Source organism: Passer domesticus, chromosome 29 (assembly GCF_036417665.1).
Source record: "Passer domesticus isolate bPasDom1 chromosome 29, bPasDom1.hap1, whole genome shotgun sequence".
NCBI lineage: Eukaryota > Metazoa > Chordata > Aves > Passeriformes > Passeridae > Passer > Passer domesticus.
This window is the reverse complement of record NC_087502.1, coordinates 1822054-1842512: the sequence shown is the minus strand read 5'-3', so window position 1 is coordinate 1842512 and position 20459 is coordinate 1822054. Positions and strand designations below refer to the sequence as shown.

The 20459-nt window shown below is 51.9% G+C and overlaps 1 long non-coding RNA gene across 1 annotated transcript; it reads left to right on the top strand.

The window, feature by feature from the left end:
* Nucleotides 1-3752: 3752 nt before the first annotated feature.
* LOC135287465 (uncharacterized) lies at nt 3753-6110 on the top strand. Its single transcript, XR_010351148.1, has 4 exons — nt 3753-3840; nt 3929-4186; nt 4622-4696; nt 5994-6110. It is a non-coding gene; the product is annotated as an uncharacterized LOC135287465 (long non-coding RNA).
* The last annotated feature ends 14349 nt before the right edge of the window (nt 6111-20459 follow it).

Genomic DNA, 20459 nt, shown 5'->3' with positions numbered 1-20459 from the left:
GCTCTTTTCTCACTGGAGATTTGTACCGAGTGACAACAACCAACTTTAAACCTTTTCCCTGATATTTTCTAGGATTTCTGACAACCTCACCTCTCCGTCTTCAGAGGCAAACTTTGAGCACAGTGGGCATCTCCTGCAGTGCAGGAGGGTCTCTGTGTGCCAGCTGCAACTGGGGCCTCAGCCACGTCCTGTCTCAACATGTGTCCATCTGCAGCTTTACAGGAACGGCCAAACACCTCAGTCTGGGACACCTGGAGCAGACATTTCCCATCTCCATGCCCATGCCCGATGTCCCTGTGCCAGCTGCTTTAACAGCCTGTTGCTGTGCAGATGCTGCCTCCAGCCAGACAAGGTCCTCTCCCCTTGAAGGCACTGGCCCTGCTTTCTGGCCCCTACTGAAGGTGGGCAGGGCTTGGCCCAGCTCTTCTCTTGCAATAAAGAGATGGGGCTGTCACCCCAGTGTCCGGGTGGTAGCAGCAGCAAAGCCCACCCAGGATCAGCACAGGCTGAGCTGCGTGCCCAGGGGCAGCTGGGGATGTCCACAGTGGGGAGGCAGGAGCCAGGCAGGGGCTGCTGTGACCAGTGGCGGGTCCCCGGGGAGGATGGGGCAGCCCATGCTGAGTGTCCCTGGGCTGAGGGACCTTTCCTTCCATGGGACCATCTGGGCCTGGACCTCCTCCAGTGGCTTGCCCGGGAAAAGAGGGAAGCCATCAAGAGCATCTCCAGGGACACAGCCTGACCAGCAATGTCAGCAGGCGAAAAAAAAGCATTTTCTTAACAATGGACCTGTGATAAAGCAAAACAATCAGGGCAGTCCATTCATACAGATGGGGGCACACTCTGGGGGTATAGCTAAGGCCATGAGGTCACAGAAGGGCTCTGGGGTCACAACAGGCTGAGGTCACAGCAGGCCCTGAGGTCACAGATGTGTCAGAGGTGCCAGAGCCCCGTGGTTGCACAGCAGCACAAGGAGCCAGCAGTCAGTCCTTGAGCACAACTGTTGCGGCAGCAGCGGCAGTGGCAGCAGCGGTGCTGACGTTGGGACACTGGTGTCAGGACAGCGGTGGCAGCAAGAGCTGCGGGACTGGCAGAGGGCAAGGCAGCATGGCCCTTGCTCTGCGCCTCCTCCTCCTGCTCCTCCTGGCCGTGGCCCTGCCTGCCAGGGCTGCCCAGGCTGCTCCGCTGCAAGTGCGGGGAGCAGGTGAGCCGGCAGCCTGGCTCCCCTTTCCCGGCACAGCGCTCCCTGCTCCCCGGGAAGTGCTGGGGATGGCTTTGCCCAGGTCTTCAAGGAGTGTTTCCTCTGTGGGAGTGAGAGAGTCCCAAGGGACCCTGGGCAACCCCATTTCCCATTCCTCTCCCAGAATGTTACACAGGGCAGGGAAAGAGGGTGGAGAGTGGCCAGGAGCCACCCCAGTGCTCCCCAGGCCCCTGTGCAGCTTTGGCCACGTCCACTGACATCTGCCTCCCACAGCCTTACCCGACGCCCTTGCAGTGCCCAGTTCCCTGAGGCAGAAGGAGATCCCAGCACACACAGAAATGGTTCTGGTCTTTGCCCCCTTCTAGATTTGGATCACGACTTACATGACTTGGAAGTCCTGGTGAATGACACTTTGAATGTCTTGGAGAATGCTGGAGGCAAGTTCTGCATTTCCGTTTTTACTGGCAGAATAATCAGTGTCCATGTGGCAAAAGCTCACTCAGGGGCCATTTTTGTTAAGGTTAAGTCAGGGTGGAAAGATTCTGAAAACTTTGCCCTGCTCCCTTCTGGAGCCCTGAGGGATCCCACAGGATCACTGTCAGTGCGAGGAAGGAGCATTTAGCTGTCCATCTTCCTCCTGTGTGCAATGCCAGTGTGTCCTTCCGTGTGCTCTGTGCAGCCAGAGAGAAGAGCAGAGAGGGAAGGGGCCAGGCCCAGGGCTGTGCCCCGTGGCTGAGCCTTGTGGGCAGCCTGAGGATCTCCTGCAGTGCCACAGGAGCTCTTCTGTCCTGCCTTTCTTTGCAGCTGAACCTGCTGGTGAAGGTGGTGCAGCTTCCCAAGCCACGTCCAGGACGGAGCCTCTGGGAGATGCTGAGGGTAGGTCAAGGCCTTTCCCCCTGGGAGAGCTGCCAGCTCAGAGCCCAAATCTGGGCCAGGGGGCATCGCTGCAGGTGCCAGCACAGAACCAGGCATGTGTGTGCCCTCGATCTGCGCGATCCCCTCACCGCTCCTGCGGCTCAGTGGTGCCCGTGCAGATCAGCAGAGATGGCTGAAGCTTCTGTGGCTGTTGTGTTACAGGTGAGTCTGCCAGGAGGACTTCTCCAGCTCCTTTGCTGATCCCTACAAAGAAGCCTGGTTCCCATCGCAGGGGTGAGTAGTGTGTCCCTGCTGACCCCACAGGCTGAGCCCTGCTTTTGTGGGATCCGTTCGTGGGAAATGGAACTATGTTGCTCTAAGGTCCTCCGAGGGGAAAGGACCAACCTACAGGACACCAGAAACCCCATGAGCCATCCAAAAACATAAGGCAAATGGTGAAGGAAATGCAGCAGGCAGGAGACGGTGGGTGCATTTCCCTCATGCTTCCCCTGGGTCTCAGCAGCCAGGGGCTTTGGCTGCACATCTGGACACTCCGTGCCCGGCACAGCACGAAGGGATCCATGGCAGCCTCGCTGCCCTGCTTTTGCTTTCACGCCCTGAAGGGCTGTTTCCCAGCCTGGCCTGGCTGCAGCTTCTGCCCAGCCCCTGCGGGAAGGCATTTGGCATCAACTGACAGGCAGCCCTAATTGCACAACAGGCCTGAGATGCCCTGCAATTTCCAGTTGCTGTGTAGAATAGAAAGGGTACCAGTTTGGAGAAGGGAGGGCCCTGGCCTACCCAAAAAGTTTATAGGGATTTCCTGATTCTTAGCCATATCTTTGGCAAGCATTCCCCCCTGAAGGCGCCACCTCCCCAGTGGGGAACAGCCCCACCTGATCCAGCTGTCCCTCTTCCTTTCTCCAGAAGTGGATGGAGAGGCTGGGCAGAAGGCCACGTTTCCCGGAGGAAGCAGTGGATCTGTGCCAGCCTCTGCTGCAGGAAGAGAGGCGATGCCAGGCACAGTCCCAGGAGGTAATTGCTGTGCCTCTGGGCCTGAGCCCTGCTGAGGCTTGAGCTGCCCTCTCTGCTGCCTGGCAGTGCAGGCACAGCCCGGACAAGACAGGCACAGCCCAGGGGAATTATCCCAAGCAGGATCAGGGCACTCTGGTACTGAGCAGTCCTGCTGGGGTCTCTCTGTGGGAGACACTTCCTGAAACCTGGCAGCGACTGCACAGTGTGCCCATGGTGGGGAAAGGACAGAGAGGGAGATCAAGGCTCCAGTGTGTCCTGAGTGGGCTTGATTATGTGCCCTTGGGCTGCGGGATTTGTCCCAGGGGAAGAGAGAGATGGAGGGACAGAAGAAGGTAGAAAGGGAGGGAGACAAGTGCAGGAGGGATGGAGGGATAGAGGGTTAGTTGTGGCACTCCTGCCACAGTTTTCCCCAGTGCTTTAGCAAGAGTTTCAGGTGTGGGAGTGAGAGAGAGCCCCAGGGTCCTAGGCTGCTCCAGCAGCCCCTCCAGGGATGTTGCAAAGGGCAGGGAAAGAAGGAGCAGGAGCCAGCCCAGAGTTCCTAAGGCCCCTGTGCAGCTTTGGCCATGTCCATTGACATCGGGCTCGCACGGCCTTACCCGACCCCCTTGCAGTGCCCAGTTCCCTGAGGCAGAAGGGGATCCCAGCACACCCTGAAAAATGTTCTCATCTGTGCTCTGATCTAGCTGAGATTGCTCAGAAGGCTTCTCCATTAGCTTGGCTGCATAAAGTTTTGAAGCCCTTGGAGTCTCCTGCAGGTATGTTCTCAGTGTGCCACCAAGGAATAATTGTTGACAACCTGGAAGGAACCAGGTGACAGAAGCTTCTGTGGCTCTTGTGTTACAGATGTGTCTGCAGGGAGGACTTTTCCTGTTCCTTTGCTGATTCGTACACAGAAGCCTGTCTCCCATGGCAGGGGTGAGTAGTGTGCTCCTGCTGACCCCACAGGCTGAGCCCTGCTTTTGTGGGATCCATTCCTGGGAAACGGAACTACTTTCTCTTAAGGTCCTCTCAGGGGGAAGAGCAAAGGCAAAAAACAGAAGAAACCCCACGAGCCAAACAACATCCTGAAACACATAGTGACAGAACTGCACAAAGGCCATGGTGAGAGCATTTCCATTTCGCTCATGTTTCCCCTGGGTCTCAGCAGCCGGGGACTTTGGCTGCACATCTGGACACGCCGTGCCTGGCACAGCAGGAAGGGATCCATGGCAGCCTCGCTGCCCCGCTGCTGCTTTCTCAGCCTGGCCTGGCTGCAGCTTCTGCCCAGCCTCTGCAGAAAGGCATTTGGCATCAGCTGACAGGCTGCCCAAACTGCACCACTGGCCTGAAATCCTCTGCAATTTCCCAATCCCCAGGCCCATCCGGAGTGGTGGCTCTTTGGAGGAGGGAGGGCCATAGCCAGCCCCAAGGCACTGGAGGGATCAGGATTTTCCTGATCCTTATGCATGACTGGGACATGTGTTGCCTCCTGAAGAGGCCACCTCCCCAGTGCATAATGATTCCATCTGATCTAGCTGTGCCTCTTCCTTTCTCAAGGGATGGACAGAGAGGCTCTGTGGAAGGTGGCATTTCCTGAAGGAAGGGAAGAGATGCCAGGCACAGTCCCAGAAGGTAATTGCTGTGCCTCTGGGCCTGAGCCCTGATGAGGCTTGAGCTGCCTGCCATCTGTGCTGCCTGGCAGTGTGGGCACAGCCCGGACAAGACTGGCACAGCCCAGGGGAATTATCCCGAGCAGGCTCGGGGCACTCGGGTACTGAGCAGTCCTGCTGGGGTCCCTCTGTGGGAGACACTTCCTGAAACCTGGAAGCGAGTGCATGGGGTGCCCATGGTGAGGAAAGGGCAGAGGAGGGGAGCAAGTCTCCAGTGTGTCCTGAGAGAGCCTGGATATGTGCCCTTGGGCTGTGGGAGCTGTTCCATGGGCAGGTGGGCAAGCAGGAGGGAGGGTCAGAGGTTGGGAGGGATAGTTGTGGCACTACCTGCTGCAGTTTTCCCCAAGCATTTAGTGAGGGGTTCCTGTGTGGGAATGAGGGAGGCCCAGGGCCCTGGGCTCCTCCAGCAGCCCCTCCAGGGATGTTGCAAAAGGCATGGGAAGTGTGTGGAGAGTGACCAGGAGACACAGGCTCCCACAGCCTTACCCAACCCCCTTGCAGTGCCCAGTTCCTTAAGGCAGAAAGGTATCCCAGCACACCATGGAAATGGTTCTGATCTCTGCTCCCTTTTAGATTGGGATCACGACTTAGATCACTTGGAAACACTAGTAAATGGTGGTTTGAAGACCTTGCCAGATGTTGGAGGCAAGTTCTCAATGTACATTTCCTGACAGAATAATCAGTGTCCATGTGGCAAGAGCTCAGTCAAGTGGCATTTCCCTTAAGTTCCTCTGAAGGTTGATCAGTTCAGGAAATCTTGCCCTGCTCCATTCTGGAGCTTGGAAGGATCCCACAGGATTGCTGTCAGTGGAAGCATTTAGCTGTCCATCTTCCTCCCGTGTGCAATGCCAGTGTGTCCTTCCATGTGCTCTGTGCAGCCAGGGAGAAGGGCAGAGAGGGAAGGGGCTGGGCCCAGGGCTGTGCCCCGGGGCTGTGCTTGTGGCAGCTCCGTTGCCAGCCCCAGGGAGCCTGAGCTGCTCCTGCTGCCACTGCCAAGCCCTGGCCCTGCCTGGGGCTGGCTTTAGAGCGGCTGGCAGCTCCAGGGAGTCCTTTCTGCCCCGACTGCCCCGCAAGGGGCTCCTTCCATTCCAGTGTGGGGCCACTGCAGGCACGAGGTCCCCCTGCTCCTGAGTGGAAGGCAGAGCTGAGGGAGTGCCTTGGAGGGCACCAATCACCCAAGTGCCCTCACTGCCACTCAGGCCTGAAGGAGAATCTTCAACAGTGCCACAGCAGCTCTTCTGTCCTGCCTTTCTTTGCAGCTAACCCAGTTGGTGAAAGTGATCTGGCTTCCCAACCCACGTTCAGGATTGAGTCTCTGGGAGATGCTGAGGGTAGGTCAAGGCCTTTCCCCTGGGAGAGCTGCCGGCTCAAGGGCCCAAAGCTTGGCCAAGGAGGCAGCGCTGCAGGTGCCAGCACAGAACCATGCACGTGTGTGCCCATGCCCTGCACAATCCCCTCATGATTTCTGCTCAGCGCTGGCAGCTGTCTGGGGAAGGGAGAGCCCTGGCCCAGCCACAAAAGCCCAGATACTTTGTAAATCCTTTCCCCATTTTTGATAAGCATGCTGCCCTGAAGATGCCAGCAAAGAAATGGGGAATTGTTCCATCTGACCCAACTGTCCTTTTTTGTTTCTCAAGTGATGGACCAAAAGGCAGGGCTGAAGGAGGTGTTTCCCCAAGGAAGCAGTGGCTCATTGGCAGCCCCAGCTGCAGGAAGGAAGGCGATGGCAGCCACGGGCACAGGCACAGCAGGTAATTGCTGTGCCGGGCTCAGCCCTGGGTGGGGCTGTGTGGCAGCGGCTCTTCCCCCAGGGCCTGCCCTTGCCCAGCCCGGCAGCAGCCAAAGCTGGAGGCGCCTCGGCTTCCAGGCCTCTGGAGCTCGTTCAGAGCCCCGGGGAAACGGGACTGGTGCAGCAACGTCCCTCCCGCTGCAGCTGCTGCAGAGCTGGCCCTGAGTGCCCAGAGGCCCAAGGCACAGGAGCAGCCCCGAGCGGGAGCCCTGCCGCCAGCCCAGGGCCAGAGGCAGCCCTGGCTCCCGACTGAAGAGGGGCTGCGCTGGTTCCTGACAGGGCCTGAGCCTGTCCCCTGGGGCTGGGGGAGCTGTCACGGGGCAGGGAGGGCCAGGGGTGGCAGTGGCTGCTCAGGGATGGCTTTGGCCCGTGTCCCTGGCAGCAGCCAGTGCCCAAGCAGCTGCGCTGCCCCTGGGCTCTCCTCCCGGCCTGCTGGGCTTTGTTGGGTGGCACAGCCTGTGCCCAGGGGCGGCAAGGTGCCTGCAGGCCCCAGCTCTGGGGGAAACAGAGAACGTCCTGCCCGTATCCACCGTGCTGCCAGCTCAGCAGTGCAGCACAGCACGGGCTCACGCTCCCCATTGCTCCCACAGATGCAGCCGGCACCACAACACGTCTTCCCAATGCCCAGAAGGGCCTCGGAAGGGGCTTCTGTAAGGGAGCAGGCTGCTGGGCAGGGTTACTGACAGGCCTGCTTTTTTTGGAGTTTATCTTCATCTTATGCTGGGTCCAAATTAATTTTTACTGCAAGAGAAAATGGTGAGTGTTTTCTTCATCTTTCCGTGAAACAGCTGCTTATGAAAATCTAATGCAGACAGGAAACATTCGCAGGGAGGCCGCCATGGAGTTGTGGCCAGTCCATGATTCTCCAAATAACTCTGCTGAGGGTTCTGCTGCTGCCCAGTGCTTCCATTGGCCTCTTAATTGCTGGGCCTTGTCCTGGGGGGCCTGCTGGGGCTGCAGCCAGTGCTGGCTCCCACTGAGGCTGCCTGGCCAAGAGCAGCCCCAGGGGCACGGGGCAGAGGCAGAGGGAGGTGGGGAGGAGAAAGAGCAGGGCTGAGATTGCCCTTGAGAGGCAGAGGTGCTCTGGGGCCTGCTCCTGTCCAGGGACCCTGCCCAGAGCCGTCCCTGTAGGCCTGTGCCAGCAGCTCCAGCCGTGCTGGGGAGCCTTGCCAGCTCTGGGACCTGCTGTGCAGGAGGGTCCCTGTGTGCCCCTGGCAGCTGGGGCCTCAGCCACTTCCTCTCTTCACAGGTGCTCCTGTGCATCTGCAGAAGACGAGCCGAAAAACAGAGGCAATGAAAACCTGATCATTTATCCCAGGTCTTCACTTCCGCCCCTATTTGCCCTGCCGTGTCTGCATCACCATCCATGAGTCCATTCCATAACCCACCCCTCCACAATGTGTCCCTCTGCTCCTGAGCCCCCTGGTCCTGTTCCCCGGCCAGGACTGAAGGTGGGCAGCCCTTGTCTGGCAGGGCAGGTCTTGGCCCATATTTTATGTTCAAATAAAGAGTTGGAGTTTTCACAACTATGTCCAAGTGGTAGCAGCAGCAAAGTCCACCCGGCAGCAGCACTGGCTGAGCTCCATGCCCAGGAGCAGGGGCTGCTGTGCCCAGCGGCGGGGCCCCGAGGGGATGGGGGAGCCTATGCTGAGCGTCCCTGGGCTGAGGGCACATTTCCTTCTGGGTGATCAGCTGGGCCTGGACCTCATGAGGTTCACTGGGATATTTTGGGTTCCCTGCTGAGGAGTGCAGGGATCCCTCATGAGGCACAAAGGAGTATTGATGGCCTCTCCTAAGGTGTGCAGGGATCCCTCATGCAGTGGGCAGCAGGGTTAAATTTGAGGGGGTTTTTTACTCTTCTCAGCACAGCACAGGGACACTTGGCCGAGGTTTTGCCAAGCTGGGAGAAAGCCTCTTGCAAAGCCTTGGGTCCAGCCTGTGGGCACAGCGGGCGGCGCAGCCCATCCCCTGGGCCAGTCCGGGCTGCTCAGGCCGGGCTGGGCCGGGCCAGGCTCGGGCCCCGGCAGGGAAGGGCCGCGGCCCTGGGCTCTGCTGAGGCTGCTGAGCTCCAGCCTGCCCTGTGCTGCAGCCCAACACATTGACAGCCATGGCCGTGCCCTGGGCCACCGCAGGCACCCAGGGCTACAGCTGAGGCCGCGCCTTCTCCCACTGAAGGGAGGCTGGCTCTGTTCCCTCGGAGGGCACAGCTTAGCTCCCAGCACCTTTGTAAACCTGCCTGCTGGGGAAATGCTGGGGGCCAGAGTGTTCCAACCCTTCTCACTGGGATGTGTGGCTGGTGGTGTAGGGATTTTAACATTTTTTCCCTCTAAATTTGTGTCCTGGCAGAGGGTTAAGTTTGCTTGCTCTCAGTAGGGCGCTTTTCTTCTTGGCGGTCAGTTGGGTTTCAATGCAGCCAGGGTTGAAAGAGGATCTCTGGCCGCTTGGGCCGTGGTTGTGGGACACCTTGGCTTCATCCTTCCTTTGGCTGTGATTTGCACTGGTGCTTGTGCAGGCATTTTACAGTAACTGGCTTCAGTTTGTTCCTCCTGGTACCAAAAACCGAGACTAAACCTCTTTAACACCACTGTAGTATTAAGAGGCAGGCCTTACTTTCTTGACTTGCTGGATGCACAGGCCATTGGCATCACAGGGCCTTCTTGGTGGGGTCTTCAGATACCCTGGTGGTCACTAAGGAAGGAAGCTTTTTTTTCTGGGAAAAACATACTTTCCCATGTGTGGAAAAGAATAACCTCTCACTTCCCCCTCCCTTTCTATACAAAGTGATACAGGCAAGTGCATTCATATATCTCTATCTTCCCTATCTATCCATCTATCTATCTATCTATCTATCTATCTATCTATCTATCTATCTATCTATCCTATTAATCTATTGTGATGTTGCGTTTTATTCAACTGGTATGCTCTATCTCCAAAATGTACCTCTTGAAAATATATGGTTTATTCCAAGCTGTGTTCCTCCCCTGAAGTCTCATCAATCTGCAGTCCCATTGACCCAAATCTTATTTCGCACCCACTTTGAATTTCCCTCTTAAGCTGTGCAAGCAACAACAGATTCTCTCATGTCCCATCTCTCCCCTAGGCTCCCCCTCTCTCCCCCTCCCTTTCCCTTTCCCCCTTCTCCCTCAGAAACCATGTTACATCTGGGGCTGGGACCCCAATAAACCCTCATCTAATCAGCACCCTCAGAAGCCGTGTGGAGTCTCCTTGCGTGCCTGCTGCTGCCAGCGAACTCACAGCCCAGGGGGCCCTCCGGGGACACCCCGAGGAGCTCCCCTCAAAGGAACTGCTACAATCTATGAAATATTTCTATGCACGATATTTTGTTTATTTGGAAATTATGACACATCACTTGAGAGCTGGAAAAGAAAACCATCCATCTTTGATATAGCAAAGCTTGGGTGGAGGAGCAAACCTGAACTGTGATTTCCTTCTTGCTAGACATATGCTGGCTTCTTTAGATTGACTTTGAACCAAAATCCTGCAAAGCAGGAAAATGACTGGTGGCCATCACTCTGATATCCTTAAAAGCACTTTTTTCATTTTAATTGTTTTCATCTACGATGGCTGGTAAATACCTTTCTTCTCTAAGTTATGTGCTGGCAATATTGGAGGTAGAAAATAACATAATACTGCATATTTTAGATACTTGATAGTTTTCTTGTGAAATTTTCTGGCAGTATCTCCTGCCCCAAAACTAAAGCAGCAGGTCAGCTACTGAGCACAACTCATTGCATAGCTGCAGCTCATGTTTCTACAGTGGAAGTGGCTTTTTGTTCTTCTGCAGGGGTATGAAACACTACCAATTGAAAGGCTGCCTACAGAGCAAAGAGCCTTTTTTAGGGTAACCTGGACTTTGGGAAGGTGGTAGCTGTTACATGAATACCCAGCAAACTGCTGAAATTAATTTTTGTGACTACTCTCTCATGATTTTGGCCTGGCTTCTTTAGGAGATTCAATTTTCATTAGAAATGGCACAGTGGAGCCAGTGCTGCCTCGGGACAGGTGGAGCTGGGACAAATGGCACATTGATTTTGATCTCAACAAAAAGCCACCTGAGCTCCTCATGACAGCAACCCCACAGACTGGTAACGGATCCATTAAAAATAACTCATCACAGAGCTTTTAACTTGAAGCTCTGACACATGGAGCTTGTTCACTTCTGCCATGGAGGAAGGGAGTTTGAAGACAAAGAGGTTTAGCAAGGAGATCCATGTACAACAAAAGTGCTTCTATTTTAGCAAATGAAGCATCATAGGATGTAAAACCTCATCCATACTCCAGTCTTATCCCTCCATTTACCCAAATTCTTGATCTTAATTCCTTTGTCAGTAGGAAAATATGACAGGGAAGTGTAGATCCTCCTTTCCTTCTTCAGCTGGGCAGCTTGTAATCTCGTCTGCTTCCGTAAACAAGAGCAGGCAAACGGGAATTTTGTCATGAAAGCATACTTGGGAAAGTTTGCCCTGTGTTTGTTTTTGTCCCGAAGTAACTGAGATTCATCGGAGTATTTGCAAGCCATAAATGATGGATTTATTTCGTTTGCTAGAATTTTGATTTTTTTAGACCTTTTCTGCTGCACAAGAGCCTGGCACTTGCAGAACTCTTGCCCCATGCACTTCTCCAGTGTTTCTTGCAGAGAAGCTTTGGGAAGTACTTAGGAAAAGTGCCATGTGCATGTGTGGTTTATGGAGCTCACAGGACAGGGAAATGTCTTTGCAGTGGGCACTGCCTTTTATTCCAAGGTGTAGAAGGATTCTTGGCTGAACAGGGCCATGATATTCTCCTGTGGGAATGGGACAGCCCTGGGCTGCAGATTACAGAGTTACTCTGAAAACCATGTAGCATCCTCAAACAGGAACAAGATAGACCATGCACTGTCCTCAAACAGATACAACAATAAAGAATGAGCATTGTGCCAGGATGAAACCAAATGCGCCAAGCACGTCGTGGGAGCTGCTCATTTGGCACACCTTAGCTAAAGATGCTTATAGCGTGACAACCAATCAGTAATTAAGATGTATGTGTGAATATAGCTACTCTAACCAATGATCATTAAGCACTAGAGGCATGAGAATGTGTATGGAAAAGGATAAATATGCCAATGTTGCTTAATAAAGGAGGATGACACTTAGCCACATTTGTTGTGAGTGTCGTTACTCAGCGGACTCTCCGTGGGACCCTCACCACCAAGGAATTGTCTTTGCTGTGGGTACTGGCTGTTATTCCAACACCTGTGTCATTTGTTCTACTGGAATCCTTGTGAGAAAGGTTGTTCTTTGCCATTGAGATTTTTAGTTGACATTTTTGATCTCAAACAGCCCAAAGTTTTCCATCTCTCAGGTTTCTGATGCTGGTTTTTCCTTTCCAGTCTGTTGTTGGCCAAGGAAGATGCTGCTTAGATTCTGCAGGCCCCCATACATGAGTACTTTTATAGGTAAAAATTAAATCCAGCCAATTTAATAAAAATAAAATATAAATTTATTCACAACCGATATACAGTCACGACAGCCAACAATCAAGGACAGCACCGACCCCGGGATGGAAGCTGGGTGAACACAGATCCGCCTTCTATTGCACCCAATCCCCCCTGTTCACCAATGCCGCTTGGCAGAATCCGTTCTTATACTCTTTTTCTAGCCCGTGGCAGAGTCCCTTTGTCTTTCCTCAGGGTTCTTCATATTCATGACGCCTCTATTCTCCGTCCTGTGCTGGACAAAACCTTGTCCGGGAACTGATGTGTATCCACTCTTCGGTTACCGGAATCCCGTGTGCAGATGTATGTCCTTGATGGTCCCCTCTGTCTAAGATGAACATCTCCATGGGCCATCATCGCTGGGCCTCCTCCTGTTCACACCAGTGAGAACGACAATCTCCTGTGCCAGCGAGGTTCACTTCCTATGTTAATGACACTCCTCCTACCCGACTGCCAGCTGCGGTTTCCTCACCCTGTGAAGCAATCCCCTCTTCCCTTGCTACTGTGATTTCAAGGTTTGATATTTTATTCTTATATATATACATATATTCTATCAGTACAAATTACCATAATATACATAACAGGTACCAAGCTGAAAGTTCTCCAGTGCTCCACAGCAGCCCAGTTATTCACAGGAGGGCCAAGAGCAGCTCCAGAAGCTCCAAGGAATTCTAACAGATGAATTTCTGTCCCTCAGGAAGGCAGGGCTGGGTCTGAAGTACAGGGTCTGACCCTGCACCCACCTTTGCATAAGAGCAGCTGTCCCACTCTTTATGAAAGACACATAACATGTGCCACTCTTAATTCAGCACTGGCTTAGTCAGTCTTATAAATCTCTTTAAAAAAAAAAAACAAAAACAGACTGGTCAAAATTATTTATATTTTTGTTGGTTGGGTTGTTTTTGGCTTTTTTTTTTTTCTTGGTTCTTTGCATGGTGCTCAGAGATCATGAAGTAAAAGAGATTTTCTGTTCAACTTGCCTGGCAGTATGCAGGGGGCAAGGAAAGGAGATCAGTGTTTCACCAGCTGGTTAAGGAGCTCTAGAAGCAATTGTGCTGTCCCTAATTGGGGGTGGGGGCACTGCTAACTGCCTGGATTGTCCCGACCCGTGTTCCCCTCCTTACCAAAGTTCTGTGTAGATCCAGAGCCTTGTACCTCGGCCTGATGGTGCAAAAATCCTCCCAACATCCCTCAGATTGCAAAAATAAAGGCTTTGTGCTCATTAAGGTGAAAAACTGTATGGGTGGCCTGCAGCTAATGTTCTTTTGTTGCCTGGACCCCAGTCAGTGCTGACATCTACATGACTGACCAGCCCCAAGCTGCTCTTAAGACCGTTTTAATCAAAGGCACTGAAGCTCTGTTGAGTGCAAATTCTCCAGGAAAACAAGCACAGGAACTTGGATAATGTTGGTGGTAAAAGCATATTACAGAATGGTACCAATTCCAGCCTTTATTTTGCCTTCTTTTGCTGCCATGCATTAAACTGTCAGACTCATCAATGAACTGGGTTCTTCCAGGATGGGGTGTGCAAGGATGATCCCTCAGCTCGTGTGTGGACCTGGTGTGCACCAGGCCAGAGAGGTGACTGTCATCCATAGCCAGCCCCTGTCTGCCAAGAGAACAGGGAGCTGCAGCTCTGAGGAACTCAGGGGTGAGGCAGCAAACAGCCCAAATGCCTAGTTTATATCAGTTACTGGTACGGAGGATTTACTGCTGAGAGATTTTTATTTTCCTGCCCAGAGCTGGAAAAAAAGAACCCTGGCAGTTTCCTTTAGCTGTGAAGAGACTCTCTTCAACAGGTTCCAGCTCTGCTGCTTGTTTCAATTAAAAGCAGAGCCAAACTCTTCTGTTGGTCACATCAAACCAACATAAGTTTCAGGAGTCTGTGAAAGACATAAGAGTGTCAACATTATTTCATTTTATAATACTTAGAGTCTTCTAATTCAGCCATGGGATAATTAGGCCATCACTCACTATATCAATTAACTGGAAAAAGCCCTGGAAGTTTATTTACAACTAAGTTTTAAAAACTAATTAACAAGTTTCATAAAGAAAACCATGTATTAAGAATACAGTAATTGAAACATCTCAAAGCTCTTTCATAATGGAGCCCTGAATCCCAGTCATGTGCAGTGCAGCCTCAGCTCTCCCTTTGAGGCCAGAGAACTGCCAAGGCTCAGGGCTGGGATGAGCCTTCGCCCAAAAGCGGCTCCAAGACTGATTGGGAATCAATCCAGAGTAGGGCTCACACAAAGAGCAAAGTCTCAAGGCCAAAGCCAAACCTTCATCACGTTGGATTTGTTTTAACACAGATCTGGAGCAAATTTGCTTCCCCTGCAATACCACTATTACCATGAATCTTTACATGAGCTACTAAATAAGCACTGTCCTGTCCTGTCCTGAGCCTTGCTGCCCAAATACTGTGGAGAACTTGCACTCTGCCCTGTGCCCCTGGGGCTGCTCTTGGCCAGGCAGCCTCAGTGGGAGCTGATGTTAAGGGAAAGGGCACATGAGTGAGCTCTTGCCACATGGACACAGATTATTTAGTCAGGAAACGCACATAGAGAACTTGCCCTCAGAATGCTGTAGAATATTCAAACTGTCATTCACCACCTTTCCAATATAAGCAATGTCACGATCCCAATGTAGAAGGAAGCACAGACCGGACCCATTTCCATGGTGTGCTGGGATACCCCTCTGCTTTTGGGAACTGGGCACTGCAAGGGGGTTGGGTAAGGCCATGGGAGCCAGATGTCAGTGGACAAGGCCAAAGCTGCACAGGGGCCTGGGGAGCTCTGGGTAAGATCTGGTCACTCTCCACCCTCTTTGCAGACCCTGTGCAACATCCCTGGATGGGTGGCTGGAGCAGCCCCAGGCCCGTGGGGGCTCTCTCTCCTAGAGAGGAAACCCTCCCCAAAGCCCTGGGCAAAACCATCCCCAGCACTTCCCGGGGAGCAGGGAGCACTGTGGGTGGCCAGAGTAGCTTCCCCAGGCAGGTGCTGTCGGGGTGCCTGCAGCACCAAAAGCGTCTCCGCTTCGGGCAGCCTTGACAACTCCCCCAGCCCAGCAGACACCTGAGCCTGGATGGAGTAATGACAGCCTCACCAGACAGACGAGGGCACTCTTGGCTTGGCAGATCCAGCAGGGTTTGTTTAGGGAAGATCCAGGGGTCCAGGTGGGGTGAGGGTGAGGAGAATGAACAGGAGCACAACCTCTGCTGAGGATAACCAGGGGCCAAGAGTGACCAGCAGGGGATGGGCCAGGGTATATCACTGGGGGAAGGTAGGAGGGGTCAGGGTACAAATCATGCAATGGGGAAGGGAGTCAGGGGAGGAGTTGAAATGGGGTGACTGGGGTCCACCAATGAGGGAGCAGAGTGGGGGTGGTTTCCCAGGGAAAGCCAGTGGGGGAAGAGGGGGCACAGAACTCTCTAGAACAGGGGGATGAACAGCAGTTGAGTGACAACAGCACATTAACAACCAGAGACTCCTGGGGATTTGTGCCAGCCTCTAACTAAACAGCACTGTCCTCCCAGGGCATTCCAGCCCCATCATTCCCATGACTATCTCCCACATATTCCCCCTTTTTATTTATTAAATAAACATTTCCTAAAGTTTTGTCTCTGGTTTTCTTAAAACACTTCAGTGCTGTTGAGAGTACAGCAACGATGAGAAAGACCCACTGTAAACCCTTAAGAATGGGGGCCACTCTCCCAGGAACGCCCCATTGCATAAGTGTTTTGTCCATCATGTCCACAACCTTCTTATCAGTAAGAAGAGTCTTCATTTGGTCTTGCATTTGCTTGATGTTGGCTCGGATCGACGTGCTTCTTGAAGAAAGGTTAAAACCACAAAGTCCTTCAAAATCCTCACAACCATGGCCATGGGCGAGCAGCAGGAAGTCGATTGCCGCTCTGTTCTGGAGGGTGGCATGTCTGGTGGTTTCTTTGTCCACCAAGAGGTCTGATAGGGTGGCAGATGTAGCGTTGGTCGGCTTACTGAGCCAGCACTCCAGGTGAGAAAGCTCACCAAGGGCTTTGGCGGCTGCAACCCATGGCAAAAATATGGACACAGCTACCCCTCTTTGTCTTGCCCCTGTTATAAATTTGGTCACCACAATTTTGGTTGAATTGAGAGTTTGATCGTTTTTGGTGTGTCAATTGAGTTTCTCACTTCCAATATTTAATTTGAGTAGTGTTGGGGTAAGGGTGGTAAGGTGATCAAGGCTGCAGGGGCCCCCTTTGATCTTCGAGGGGATCCCTGTGGCTGCAGATGAGAAACACTGCCCTGGGGAGCACTCTGGGAAATGGAGAGGACTTAGACAATGTTTCAAGAGTATAATTGCACCACTCAACAACGTTGTATCTTTTACCATTTGGAGATACATCTTTTCTCACAATCATCTGTGGCTTAGTTATTTCCGGACAATTTTGTTTGGGTGGTTCACAGAAAAATTTACACAGTAAGTCGCTTTTGAGGAGCCCAGTAGGTCTAGTTGCTGGGGCTCTTGTGGTGCATGTAGTAGAGTCTTCATCCAATCATCCCATGTGTACACTGGGGTGGGTTTCTTACCTGTATATGGGTACTCGTTTGGTGACAGGGGGATTCCCTCCAGACATGTAGACAGCAGGTCTTCTACGCTTCCCATGGCCATGCAAAAATTATCTTGTTTGAGAGATTTCACTAGTGTGATCTATACATTTTCTTTCGGTTGTGGCACGACCCATCCAACCGATGTTTGGATGCACAGGAGGGCAGTGATGGTGGTGGCCGCTCTTAAGATGTTTTGGGGTGTCCTGGGAGTGGGCATCTGCTTCTCAAATGAATCAGGTATAGACTGTTTGAGCACTGATAGAAACAGGAATAGTAAAGTTAGTTGTCATGGTTATTTTCTTTGTTTTGTCCCCACTATATATTAGATCTTTGGTTTTCCTTTCTGTCTCATCCTATATTTAAATTAATAGGTTAAAGACATAGGTAAGGTTGGTTATGGGGGTAATGGGTAGGGGTTACGGGAGAGATCGAGGGAAGTGGTATGAGGGAAATGCTACTGGGATTTCAGGAGAGGGTATAAAGGAACCTGTAGAGTCATTTAACATTGGAAAATATTTCCAATATAACAAAATATTAGAGCTTCAGCAATGATATTTGGCTGGACAGGCTTCTTTCTTCGGCGTCGCCAGGCAACAGCATTCTCGGAACTGTTCTGCGGTGGGGGCATGTTGAGGTAGTCTGATGTAGTATTATCATCTGCTGCGGTGTCCAGGGAGGGTTTGATGAATTTCCCTGGGATGCATCGTGGGCCCTGCTCTGTGGAAACACACCCGTACCCTCTTCCCCAGGTTATCAGGGGGTACAGACCTTTAATACATTTCAAGTCTGGGTCTTTTATTAAAACAGGAGGTCTCTCCTTTAAATGTGCATAGGTGTTGGAAATGCCTGAGAATGGGCGGATTTGGCTCTCTTAGAGAACAGTTTGTAAAGTAAATGACATAAAGTGCTTTGCAAAGTCTCTCTGTTGGAAACATGGTTAGCTCAGCATTGTGCTGTTGCTCAAGCATTCTTTTTATTTCTTTGTGCACTCTCTCAACTACTGACTGGCCAGTGGGGTTACAAGGGATGCCAGTACAGTGGCTGATGCCCCACAATTGTGTGAATTCCTTAAACTGATTTGTGCTGAACCCAGGGCCGTTATCTGTTTTTATAGCTTTTGGGACGCCTAGGTTGGCAAATGCCATATAGAAAGGCTTTATGATATCTTTTGTTTTTTCTCCTGTGTGGGTGGATGCGAACACAACTCCAGAGAATGTGTCTACTGAGATGTGTATGTATTTGAGGAGTCCAAATGGGGTGTCGTGTGTCCCATCAGTTTGCCACAATTCCAGAGCTCCCAAGCCTCTTGGGGGTCTGATGCTACAGATGGAAGGGCTAGGGACTGGCAATTGGGGCAGGTGGAGACAATTGCTTTGGCTTGGTCTCTGGAGGTCTTCAATTGATGCACTAAAGCGGGAGCATTCTGATGGAAAAATGTGTGACTTAGATGAGCCTGTTGAAAGACTTGTGGTACAGCTGGGGAAATGTGAGTGGCATTCACCGCCATCACTAACAAGTCTGCCTTCCCGTTGCCCTCAGTGATGTATCCTGGCAGCTCTGTGTGGTACAGGACGTGATAAGGTTGCTCTCTGTGGGAGATGAGCCAAATTAATTCAGAGAGCAAGCTATATAATTTTTTATTCTGTACTTCTTTGAGCAGGGCATGCTCTGCTCGCTCTGCTATCCCGGCAACATACGTCAAATCTGTGACCAAATTAAAGGGTTGTTGAAATTTTCGGAATGCTCTCACAACTGCAGCGAGTTCTGCAATCTGGCGGGAACCTTCAACAACCTGGACATCAGAGTCCCACTTCTGAGTGTCCAGGTCCCTCCAGGTGAACACTGACTTGTGGGATTTGCCTGAACCATCAGTGAACACTGTGACAGCTTCTTGATTGGGGTTTTGCTTTTGTATGATTTTGGAGCCAAATGTAGTGAATCTCTAAAAAGCCTATGTTTAGGTTAATGAATTTAAGTTTGTCCGGGATAGCTGTCTAATGGAATTTCGAGATGTTCATTTGTTTGTAATAGAGAATCCAATTGTTCAAGGGAATAAGGAAGATAAATGCACGCCGGATCACAAGCTGCAAGAGTCCAGAGACCATGTCGGCCTTTGATAATAAGTTTGGCTATGAGTTCCTGTGGAGTGGTGACTGTCTTGTGTGTTTGGTGCGGCAGAAAAAGCCACTCGAAAATAATGAGTGGGTCTTTGGAAAAGGCATCCCACTGAAAAAGCAATGCATGGAAGTTCGGCACTTACAAAAAATACCAAGATTGAGGGGAAGGGACCGGTCGATCCGATGTGCCTGGCAGTGCTTGATGGCATCAGCAACTTTCTCCAAGGCCTCATGGACTTCCGGTGTGATCGAGCGTGGGGAAGCCAGGTCGCCATCTCCCTGCAGAAAGTCGATGAGCGGTGCCAGCTCCTTTGTGGTGAAGACCAGGAAAGGTCGGATCCACGTGATGATACTGCACAGCTGTTGCCTATCTCTTAAGGTCTTAGGATGTTCGTTGATGGACAAGCTTTGGGGCGTGATGGTCCTTCCCGTGATTAAAAACCCGAGGTACTTCCATGGGCTCGATAGCTGAATTTTGTCCTCAGCTATCTGAAATCCTGTTTTCGATTGCTGCCACAGTGTTGGATAGTGCTGAGTCTAAGTTTAGTACGTTGTCCATGTAGTGTAAGATTATAGCTTCTAGGAGCATCTTGCACACAGGAGACAACACTTGTGTGACAAAAGTTTGGTAGAGCACGGGGGAATTTTTCATTCCCTGGGGCAAAGTGACCCAGTGATATCTTTTGAAGCGTTCTCCATGGCTGACAGATGGAACAGAGAATGCAAACCTGGGAACATCTCCGGGGTACAGCGGGATGTTCAAAAAGCAATCCTTGATATCAAGGATCGTGAGCTGCAAATCCCGGGGAAGCATGGAGGGAGAAGGGAGGCCAGGTTGTAGGGGGCCCATAGCCTTGACAACCTCATTGACCTTACGTAGGTCTTGGAGCAAGCACCACTTGTCTTTGCCAGGATTATAGTAACAAAGACAGGGGTGATCCAGGGACTGGTGGATGGTACAAGGTGCCCCAGGCACCATTGCTCCTCAACTAATTCATGGAGCACGGTCAATTTTTCTTCTGGGAGGGGCCACTGATCCGCCCACACTGGTGTGTTGGTCTTCCAATTGAGAGGTGAGGCTGTGCACTCTGCAGTGGCCCATACTAAAAATCCCACTTGGGGTCAGGGATATTGAGGCAGGCTCCCCACTGGGACAAAACATCCCTTCCAAGTAATCTGATGTTAGAAGAAACAACAAATGGCCAAGTGGTGACAATCTGCCCCTCAGACCCTTCCACGCTTACCTGATGCTTGCTTCGCAAGGAATTGACAGCTTCCCTGATGCCAGAAATTGTGCCACAAGGGGACATGAACTCCCAGTCGCGAAGCCACTCTGCCCTGTGAAGAATGGTAATATCTGTACCGGTGTCTGCCATCACGTCCAGTTCGACGAATCACCCTTTTTGGGATATGACAGAGGAGATAGGTGGTCTTTGCCTACTGAAATTCTTAGAGTAATAAACATGGACATCCTTGTCATCATTTGGATAGTCTTGTCCGGATAAAATATACATTTGAGCAAAGGGGGACCCTTTGCACAGGGTATAGGGTGGGTTATAACACATTACAGAACCAGTGATTTCATTTCCAGGATCGATGGTCACCACCTCGGGGAGGACGGTAAGTTTGTGCGGTGTAATGCGAGAGTCTCCGAGGAGGAACACGGTGGTGCTGTGGTCATGGTAAGGGGGACCCAGGTACCCTGCAGAGACCTTACCAGATCCTCATCGACG